The sequence below is a fragment of the Styela clava genome, chromosome 8 (assembly GCF_964204865.1).
Source record: "Styela clava chromosome 8, kaStyClav1.hap1.2, whole genome shotgun sequence".
Taxonomy (NCBI): domain Eukaryota; kingdom Metazoa; phylum Chordata; class Ascidiacea; order Stolidobranchia; family Styelidae; genus Styela; species Styela clava.
The window spans coordinates 17,540,346-17,552,055 of record NC_135257.1 but is presented as its reverse complement, the minus strand read 5'-3'; the positions used below and the strand labels follow the sequence as shown (position 1 = coordinate 17,552,055).

Sequence of the window (11,710 nt, the reverse complement as noted above, 5' to 3'; positions counted from 1 at the left end):
CAATAGACTTACTTCGCTGTCGAAGTTGGAAAAGCTCGCAATTTCATCTGTCATGGCCAGTCCGTTTGTAGCAAGCATAAGCTAAAAAACGTAGCTACCAATGAATAAAGAGAAATTTATGAGTTTGTGTCTCACTACAATTGCCGCAGAATCGCTTTTCAAGAAAACATACATTGAAAAAAATTTCAAAGATGTCAAGAGCTCGCTTGTTGAAGCAGGCCGAATCTTCCGCACGGAAGGATTAAATATCCGATCCCCAAATTCCAAACGTAGCTCCGAAATGTGATTGCGATTTTTTTTGTGTGTTGGCGGTGGAAGCGGACTTTTTCTGACATTTCCAACTATAATATAGCGTCCGCCAGAGTGCGATATAGAGTTATGTTCAAGGAGTTGTTTACAAGAGAATACCTGGAAAATTTTTGTTTGTGTTGAGATTTCTTCGAGGGCTCATTCGTGGTCGATGGATTTAAATTTGGCAAAAAAAGTCTGCGAACAGGAAAATATTTAACTCTGCCCAAAATCAGCGTGATTTGCGGCAAGATATCCTCAAACGAGACTTGAAGTAAGTAGCCTATGTTTTGATTGACGGTCTGCATGTGTTTATTGTGTTAGTATAAGTATAAGTTTGTTTCGACTCCATAATCAGCATAACAAAAAAAATGATTGGTATAAATAAATAAATAAAAACTGTGAAATCAGGAGAACAAACAAAACCTTAGATAAAGTTCAAAACGTACAGAATAAGATTGAAGGTTTTGCCAAGAAGAAGTAGTACATGTTCACTCACCTGTTTCTGTTGCACAATACAATGATGAGTCACATGTATAAGCAAGCGGTAACCTTTTTCCCTATTAGTTTATAGTCAAATCAGTCCTATTTATTCTATTCAAATAAGTGGAAATACCAACCCGATGCAGGATTTCCCTCACTATATTATGTAGATGTTAAACATGTGAGTGAAAATAAATTGGGGCGTTGCCTGAAACCTGGAAACTGTTATCAACTGGTCAATGGCAAAGAAAAATTCCATATGAAACCTATAAAACAGTAAAATGGCCATTTTGAATACATTTGGGAACAATTTTGTTTTTGTTACTGCAGTACTGGGAGCTATACACGGCCTGTAGCAACACATTAAATGAAAACAGTTAACACAGTAGCATAAGTTATTCTGAAAATCAGGGTAACATGAAAAAGCACCTACAGACGGACTGGCTGACTGGTACAATTTCTACATAGGCCTATGTCTGTATGTAATGTTGGTGTAAGATAACCGAAAAGCTGATTATTAGTATAATCCTGATCAGAGTCAGTCTTTGAAATCTGTCCATTAATTCATATTTCTATTTGTTTTAAAAAGTCAAAAAGTGTTTTTGATTTGATATTTTTTCAAGGCCAAGTTCTGATTTATCATACAGTAAGGTCTGCAGAGCCTTGCAAGTTTAGTTCTGATAAAATTATCCATGTCATGTCTAAATTGTTTCGCAGTTTATTTGTTAAAGGTTCTTGATATTTGTCAATGAATTATAATATGCTTGAGTATTGTCACTGTAATTCTATATTTCTGCATTTTGATATTTAAAAATTTTTCAAAATATCAAAATATATTATATCGATGGAGAAATTCTGGCTCCTCTTCTACCTAAAGGCAGTAAAGGTGATGAATTACTGTTTTGAATAATTTTACAGTCAAGCAGTAACAAAACCTCCAGTTACACTATTTTGTTTTCACATTAGGGTGATACAGTATTATTTGGTCAGACTGAGGGTGCATCAAAGCTGTTTAGAGTTGATCTATCATGTTTTTCGAAAACAAGATGGTACCATTGGTATAATGAAGTATGGTATTCTTTGCTGCACTGCGGTTGTCCAGAATTAGTGATATGTTTGAAGTTTTTTTTTCAATTAAGAAACTGAGATGGTGACTGATGTTTAAACACACTTTCTCCACTTGTTTTGTATTTTCTGGTTGAATGGATGATTGAGTAAATGTTATGTATTTTGGATTATGCATTCCGTAACTCTTTTTCATAATTGCAATTTGATTATAGATTGTTTTTGATAAGTTTTAGAAAGGGGTTTGAATAGTTGACAAAGATAGAGATTGCAGTTTCTGCCTAATTGCTTTTGCATTGATGCTTAATGGGCAGTAAATATTAACACTAATCATATATTGACAGATTTACTTTTCGGGTGTGGCTTCAAATTTTGATATAACTATATCACTGATATAGAGTTATTTATTATTGATGAAAGTGTTTAATTTTGAACATTACATTTACATGTTTGCTCAGCAATCATAAAAAAAGCCTCAAGAATGGCAAGTTCAAATACAGGATCAAAAGGGTTTGCTGTTTACATTTAGCTCGAGAGAGCACACAAATTAGGCAATAAAACATGATTGAAATTTCAACTTTTATGTATTGATTATGTGGCGGCAACACAGTGTTTTGATCATCGAAAGTTATCACCCATGCATGCTTTCCTAAAATACTAGGATTAGAAGCTAGACCGAATAAGATAATTCACCTAAATTCAAATTGAGGAATAAAATAAGATCATAAATCAGCTATTAATGGGAATAGTCAAATTATAAATATAAATAAAAGTTTAAAATTTCAGAGCAATGATAATATGAAGTATATCACATGAAAAGAGGAAAAAGTTACCTAGAAAAGTTGAAATTGTGTTTCCATTATAAGGGTTACCATTTATTTTACACTTGTTGTTGAAAGTTTAATTTGTTGTAATAATATCCAAACATGGTTGAATGAACTAAGTTACATGTTTGCTTTACATTAAGGTTCCTTGTGCACTGACTGCCTAGGGGATACTGTAGCACAGTGGTTTCTCAAACGTTTGGGCTGCAATCCTTTTTAGAATTTGTCAAGTTTCGCGCTCCACCTCAAAAATAACTAGCTAATAATAATCTACAAATAACAGAGTGCGAAAGTATGTTTTATTCAAAAAACACATGGAAAATTTGTGGATGGAATTGCAATTTCTAAACAATAAAGAAATGTAAATATCCAGTATAAACGGGCAAAATCAAATCTAGCAGATATTTTTATTTTTAATTAGTTTCACGTGCCCTCAAAAAATTCTCTGCGACCCCCTTGTGGGGCGCGTTCCATCATAGTGATTCAAAAATTCATTGTTGTAAACTGTATATCAAAGGAAGTCTGATTATGGCCAGACAAAAATTTGCAGAATAAAACTAGAGAAATTTGAAAATTGAGTGCGACCTTCCAGTTTTGAAAATAATGAAACTTTGTGCAATGTCCATTTTCTTATTGAGAATTCGTTATTCTAGGAGGCAAACTGCATCTCATAGTTATTCAACTTCTGCACAGAAAATGTAATGAAATTAAATTTGTAGAGAATATTTTTCATTTCAAAATTTAGTTGCTTCAATTTTTCTGGCAATTTACCTGTTGGAATTTATTTTAGTATATTATTTTTGTAAATAAATTCTCAGAAAAGTAGACTATTCGGTGTCAGTCAACCCTTCCCATAGTATGGCTGAGCTAGTTACATCAGGAGTATTTTAAAAAGATATTCCATAGTTGCAGTCAAGTTTTTTTTTTCAACCAGTGAATATTAAAAAAACAATAGAACACAGCAAATATGAAAAAAAATAAAATTAAAGTTTTACTAGGGAGGGAAAGTCGCGGCAACCAAAGTTGTTTATCAAGCAGCGACACCCGAAAAGTGAAGGTTATTTGTTAAAGTCACCTATTTATCAGACAAAATGGCAGGAAAACACTGAAAAAAAAAGACAGACAGTGCAATCGTCATCAATGGCTCATGATTGAAAAATAACAGTGTTTGTGCTTCTTTTTACAACAAAGTTTTTTTCCAACATCTGAGAATGGCGTCATACTCTCCTCAGACAGCGGGAAAGCGATCGGTGAACTAGAGCGTGTTGCGTGATTCTCTCGAGCGCCGGATCTCAGAGAGATTTGACTTAAATCTCGGTAATACACTTACTGTATTACGTTTAAATCAAATGTTAAGTGAAAGCAGGTCTTAGTTTAACCCTTTGTTGTCTGTGCCTTCTTCCTAACGAATTGAAGCGTCCATTGATTGACTTTCACCGGTTTATACAGGGTTAACCCACACCGAGACGTCGTCTAACAATGTTACCAATTTTGCAAAGGTCGGCGGGGTTCGTTTTTAGTAGAACATATGCGAATGCGACAATGTCCAGTGTAAACATAAATAAATTACTTTTGCGCTGAAAAGATGTCAAATTTTCGTTTCTCGTAATCGACGAACATGTACGTTTCCCAAGTGTGATCATCTCATACTCGTCGTATATACGCTGCGCAATTGACCACAGACATTCATTTATATCTGGACCTCGCCATCTCAGCCTGTTTTCGCACTTGGCGCATGTTGTTTCGGTCGGAATCTTGGAACCTTGTCTGTTTTATTTTGTTAAGTGTGATTTTCAGAAAAATGGGTCATGGGATAAAATAAAATTGAATCTCAATCTTTCAAGATGTTATTTGGCGAAGATAAAATTGCATCTCATATTTTTAATCTCCAGACATAATTTTTATTTTTCGGAAAACCTTGGCAGTTGACTCACTACTCCACATCTTTGACTCACCTGAGCAAACATAAGTTGCTCGGAAACCACATCCTTCATGTTTAAGATGCGAATATTAATCATAATCGAAAAGAGATATAGTCATATTTGAAGTTGTATGACTAGTAAACATGCTCACAAATTTCGAAAATCTTCACATACGTTATTAATGAACTCTTCAACATTACTAATACTAACGGCGCCGATGAGGAATACCCATTATACATCGAAAAACAACAATCATGCCCTATATTGATATATGTGTATCGCTTCAAACGATTCCCGTTTTTTCGTCACTCGGGATTTGAAGTTGAATTTTCCTTTCGCTCTAGTGGATCTCTCGACGTCGGGAGTTCGAAAGGGTTCAACGCGACCCAGTTTTTCCAGAGAGTGCATGTCTAGAATAATGGTTTCCACTTTTTCGTCAAGATATTTTGCGATCACGACTGTTGTCTCTCATTTTATGAAGTTTATATTGTTATGAAGTTTCATTTTATTCTCAGGTGTGTATTACTTGTTCGAAACAACGTTAGTTTTCTGGTAAACAATCGGTGAATTACCGTTATTAGTATTTGACAGTGATATTATTTTTTATTGCTACTGACCCAGCGATTATTTGAATCGTCCTTAGTTTAAATTTAATCAAGATTTGAAATTGACGATATTTTTTTTACGCAATATACGCATACGGATTCACTATCGCAAAGACATTGAGAAAGGATTGGTTAGTCTCGCCCACCTCTACTGATAAATTTTTTACCCTTGTTTTTTTTAAAACTAGTCCATCCCTAAACAGACTCCACGATGTCAGGTTAGAGTAGGAAGTATATTTTTGAAGTTAATGAGTTCTTTGTTGAGTACCGGTAATTTATGAACGTTCAGTTATTAAACAAAATGTTCATTTACAACGCTCACAGATTGAAAAAGGTCTGAAAAATAATGTTTCAAACGAACTATTTTTTTCGTCAACAATTAGCGTTTTTATGTTAAATGTTGTTAGATTAATTCGAGACTTGGTAATTTTTTCATGCTATTGTAGAATCCGATAATATATTTTTATTGTTTCGGGGTTATGGTTAGTTTCAGGCAAAGAGATCACAGGTATATTGTGAACAAATAGACTTACACCATTAATATTTGAAATTAACTTATTTCAAGAATACAAGCTTCGTTCGCATCCTATTTGAATATTGGGATCCTATTGACTGGCGTTATATTTGTCCTCATATTAAACCGAGTTTGCCGTATTGTAATTAGTTTAAAGTAGTAAGTTAGTAAAGAACTGTACTTTGGTGTTTAATTTGAAACTTTTTATAGATTAAGGTCTCAATTTTCAAAATTCGAATGTTCTATATGCATTATATTATTCATCAGTAGCAATCGTTATTTTTTCACTTCGTCGGGTGTAAACTTATAATATACTAAAAGGTGTAAACTCATTATATATTGAGATCTTATTTTTTTATCGAATGAACATTTATTCGAATATTCCATATGCATTATGTTATTCATCAGTTTCCACTTTTGCTGGACTATTTGTTGCTCCGTAATCAATGCAGTCGTTACTGTCGTATATCATTTAATAGTTATTATGGGTTAAGAATACGTGAATTTATTTTTATAATCATTTAAATGTATAAGCGTTTTATTATTCGTTAGTAACAATTGGTGAAAACAGACAACGCGGAAATCTTCCACACACGATGTTTCGATCCATGTATTTTATTTCATATGTAGCGTGGATACTGTAGAATGGATACTGTAGAAGTTCTAACGTTCTATATAAGAGTTATTCTATTTGGTACTCCCGTAGTATGTGTACCAGGTTAGGTCATATTTTTATTCCGATTTTCCCTATTTTAGTTCTATTACGAGTTCAGGGACTGTCTGTGTGAGCCAAGTGAATATACCACCTGACCATAGGCTTCAGTCCCTTTACACACCTTGATGTAATGTAGGCGTACAAAATTAGTTACCTTCATATTGGTACACATACTACATACTGTAGCGCCGTAAAAAAATTCCGCGAAGCTCACGACGAGCGATCTAATTCAAAATGGCGCCGTTTTCACTGACCGACATATTTCGCTGCCATTTTCGCCTCGTGTGTCAGGCTCGGTTGCTTCCGTTGTTTTATTATCTCAATGTACAAACTACAGGTCAAATATTTCGCGCGTGTTTGTAACATAATCTACTTAGTTGTAAGATTGTGCTTGCCATTTTAAATCCGCAAGTTGGCGTTAATGTTACCGTCGTATTTAGCGAATTCGGATTTAATTTTAATGGTACACACACTACGGGAGTACCCATTTTCAATTACCAGTAATTTCATGATTACCTTTACTGATTTCTTATTTCCTTTTCCTCTTTGATTGTATCGAGACGCTTTATTGTTTCACATCGTAGTCAACTTACAATGGATACGAGTACGACTAATGGTCTCATTTACATTAAATTAAATAAATAGTAACACTATTAATTTAAATTGGAGTTCTCTCACGTCTTCTTGTCCGCCATTCCTGGATGTGGTCAGTCACGTAGTTCAGCATGATGTCATGTCCATTACTCAGGTCTTTGAAGTTCTGACCGCTAACAGTCATAACATAGTTGTCTCATAAAAGCAATATGGTGTCAATTTGTGTATATTCGTGTTAACTAGTTAGCTAAAGATCATGTTCCGGTATTATTAGAGAAAAGTGATGGTGACGAAACGATAGCGAAAATGTCTTACTATGATCTAACAATAGATCACAACCACTGCTATTTCGTTGGAAAAGATTATGTTTTTCCTATTTATGAAAAGGTTATGGTACGGAATTGTGTAGTATTCTATTCCCACATAACATTTTGTATTTGTGTGTTGTATTTGTAGATTAAAAATCAATTATTATTGGCGAAAGACGTGAATTTGTATAGTGTTCCATGTAATTTTTTTCACACAAATCAAATTAAAATAACCTAGTGATTAGGGATGCCACTTTTGGATTTACGAATCGGATCGATTCGAATCGCATCTTTTCCGGATCGATTCGAATCAGATTTACGCGATTCGGAAAAAGAGAGCGATTTAGCGAAAAAAAAAAACATTGAACGTTTGTTAAATCGTCGTTTTGGGCGGCTTTAAATCTGCCAGAGTGTGTTTATGCGGCACTCCAAATACCGCCAAATTACGGGACCGAAAAAAAAACATTGAACGTGTGTTAATCGTTGTTTTCGGCGGTGTTAAAACTACCGAATGCGTTTATGCAGCACTCCAAATAACACCAAATTACGGGACCGAAAGAAAAACATTGAACATTTGTTAATCGTTGTTTTCGGTGGCGTTAAAACTGCCGAATGCGTTTATGCGGCACTCCAAATAGCAACAAATTACGGGACGTAAATAAATGAAAATGAATTTTTCGTGATTGACTTTTTTACTTGTCTGCCGTCATTTGTTTCAAGTTCGACACAACACACTCTTTTACGCATCACTCGAGATGATGTGTGGCGTAATTACCAGCAAACTGCGAGTTCAGTTTTCCACTAAATAGCCGAAGTTTCCATTATGCGCCATTAATTTAAATGGATCGTATACCTGAAAATTCGTGACAATTTTGATGAAAATTTTCAACAGCACACCTGCGCTGCGACTAAGTTATTGTACGCCCTGGCATGATTGGATAAAGAATCGGCCACCGACGTCTAGATAATGTTTAATTTTGATTGAAATTTAATTTAAACTTTGTTCTGAGAGCAATATTTTGCGTACATTTGAAGAGACTATTACTGAATGAGTTCATCGGCCGGCAATGTTAATTGACAATCATGTTTCTCATCCTAAAATATATATTTATTTTGTTTGCGTTTGTCAGGCTTCCACTCGAGTGGCGGTAAACGAAATCAGGGGGACATAATGTAATAGTACATACACGTCTTTTTTCAGCTGTTACAAAAAAAAGTAGTATTTACTTTTAATTTTGTTAGCGCGATACAAGCGAATAAAACATTTCGGATTATTTCGAGCAAATGTCATAACGGACAGGTGGGAGTAAATAATACTTGAGGAATGGCAACTTGTGCACTGTTTTACATCAACACGTGGCAGATTTCATACCAGACCGAGCATACTGTGCGAATGTCGTCTTAATTTAGCCCCAGCGACCATGTCCGATCGAGATAAAGCGTCAACCAATTATCGCTCGTCAGCGCGGCGTCCATTATGCACATTTGGACTTTCTGAATTACGAAATTAAACGTAGTCCACATTAATAATGAAGCCCGAGTTAGCCAATAACGCTGTTAGCCACAAATAATACTTTCTCTAATATTTATGGAAATTTTTGTTCGCAATCGTAGTCGGATGAACGATTGTTTTTATCGAATTTAATTTAATCGTGGTTAATTTTATCGTCTTCAATCATATTCTTGTAAGCATTTCCCATTTATAGTAATTCAGATGCAATTAGAATGTTTTTGTCGTATTACTCTATGCTGCTAGCATAAATATAAAATATTGTACTAAGATTTTGAAGATAAAGAATCGGTAATAAGGCCGGCCTTAATTCAATATAACAAGAAGGGAAATACCACGGTCACATATACTGGTGTGGGACAAGGAAAAGCAGTGCTGTTACTGTGTTTACGACATAACAGTACAACTGTTCCCTGCTTATTTTCTCATATGAATTCCATCAAATTGCCTCAGCCCTGATACAAGTATAACACAATAACTCAGTATTGTAAGACTCACAGATAAGTTGCAACAGCAAGTTTTTCATCAATGCATTTATTAGTGATATCTATGACCTACATCTTTTTTATCATGATGAAAATAAGTGTGGCTTATTCACTGAAAAACCCTTATCATCCTTGCTATATAGCCTATTCCATTTTCAAATTTTTTTCTTCTAGATTTGAGCTTTTTTGTGACTTTGGGCAAACATACGCATGTAATAAAAAAAAAAGCTTAATGGAATCAGATTCGGAAAGATTCGATTCGAAAAGTTTTGATTCGAGATTCGATTCGAAAAAAAATGTATCCAGAAGTGGCAACCCTACTAGTGATATTCGGTAAAATGAAATTAGCATCCTACCTCAATTGGTGCATTTCTAAGAATTTAGGTCTTTATTTAAATCAAAATTGAGCGTCAACATAAAAAGGTATATTATCAGGTATTCGGTTATAGTAATTTTTATTTTCGTTTGTTTTACCCCTGAGTGTTTATGAATGTCAGGAACCCAATGTGCTGTTACGGTCAGTTCTCAGGTAGAGCACACACCCACGTCCACGTGGCTATAAAAACCTATTGTACGTTATCCGATATAATATTCATGTTCGATATCGCTGTATTCGTTGTATACACATTATGTTTAATTGCCCTGCCGTTTTATTTGCCATTCACTCGACAATATCAACCGCTCATTGGCCGCAGTGTTTGATTATCCCGTGGTACATTCTCGCGCGCATATTTCATTTGGTTGTTTTTTTACCGACTCTGCAAAGGTAAGGCCATTGCTCCAGTTTAGAACGGCGAGTTGTTTTCCATCTCGAGTGGGTCAACATGGTCAGGGCGCGCACACACACGAATGTGTGACCTGTGATGTTGTAGCAATGAATGACAGCATCTGAGTGAGATGACTGACCGTAAGCTTGTAGTGGAATTTTTGAAAAAAATTGGTATTCGAAAATTTTAGAGGATATGCTATCGCAAGCGTTTCGACGGATTAATATTGTAATTTAGTAGATCCTTTATTAAACATAATGGGAATATCGATTAATATTTTTTGTGAAATGACATCGGTGAAAATATTGCTGACAAAAACCAGAGCAACTGCTGTTTTTTATTTCTTAAAAGTACAGTTGAACTCGCTCAAAGCTACGTCCACCTCTCGGCAGCATGCTTTAGGATAATTAAGGTATTAAACATATTTATTTGAAATAACACCTTACCGTTATTGTTAAAGGTAGGGCGCGGGACTTCGGCATGACGATAATGAACACTCTTTCATGAGATATATATTATTAATTGGAAATTATCAATAAGATTGTGAAGTCATAATTGCATTTATATCAGTCATACAAATAGTATTCATCATTTGTGAGCGTGCATTAATTCATGACACAGGAAGTGTGTAGTGGAGACAACGCCTCCGCGGATGCATTACCACATATTTTCATACTTTTTTAATCGTGATACGTTATCTAAGGTTACATATTGTATTTGTTATTGTATCGATGTCACCGGAGTGCAGATTTTCGGTTTTGCGACACAAAGAGGTAATTATATAAACGCTATGCTACACGTTAGATGTTTTGACTTTAGTGAGAGGAGCATTGTGATAAATGCTCGAGTAGGCATTTAGATTGATTTGTCGATTTTTGACGACTCCCGTAGTATGTGTACCAGGTTAGGGTTAGGCCATAATTACATTTCGATTTTCCTTATGCTAGTTCTATTACGAGTTCGGGGACTGCTGTGTTAGCCAAGTGAATATCCCCCTGCCCATAGGTTTCAGTCTCTTTACACAACTTGGTGTAAAGTATGCGAAAAAAGAGCGTCGATTTTTGTACGGAATTCCGCCACCAATGGTGTACTCAATTTTTATTTGTTAGGTTCTGGTATCGATGGAATACTGCAGAATTACAACTCGGTTCGGAATGTTGACTGTAATGTTTCCAAGGCGTAATTGGTTATGGAAAGTACTGATTTATGTGAAAAAAAATATCGTAGAATTGGAGATGAGGGCGCATTGGCGGTTCTTTGAATGTTACCGATACATTTTAATGAATACTCTTCAAGTTTCAATTAATAATGAACTCAATATTTGCAAAATAAATTAAAAAAAATTCGGTTCAACAAATTTTGCCTGTCGCCCATTTCTAACTAGGAAGTTGATTGCAGTATAAAGTAAACTTAACTGGCGGTTTTGAATTTGAATTTCTTGGACTTTTTGATATGATCGCTTGATTACTCGTATTATGCGAGCTATCTAGCACGACAGAGGAGGCATTCATTTTATTCGGGAGTTCATGTGACCTGTGACCTTTCCTAGAGTAAACAAATCAGATTTAAATTACAATGTTCGATTCATTTTTCAATAAGAGTTTTGAATTTGTCGATTTTGAGAATTTAG

General features: G+C 34.9%; 1 protein-coding gene across 1 annotated transcript in view; it reads left to right on the top strand.

The window, feature by feature from the left end:
- Positions 1 to 446: 446 nt before the first annotated feature.
- The window catches only part of LOC120345325 (protein GREB1-like), a 76,407-nt gene continuing 65,143 nt past the window's right edge, over positions 447 to 11,710 (top strand). Inside the window, exon 1 of the mRNA XM_039414729.2 lies at positions 447 to 562. The gene's annotated coding sequence lies outside the window, so the exon portion shown is untranslated. The remainder of the gene's footprint in view (positions 563 to 11,710) is intronic.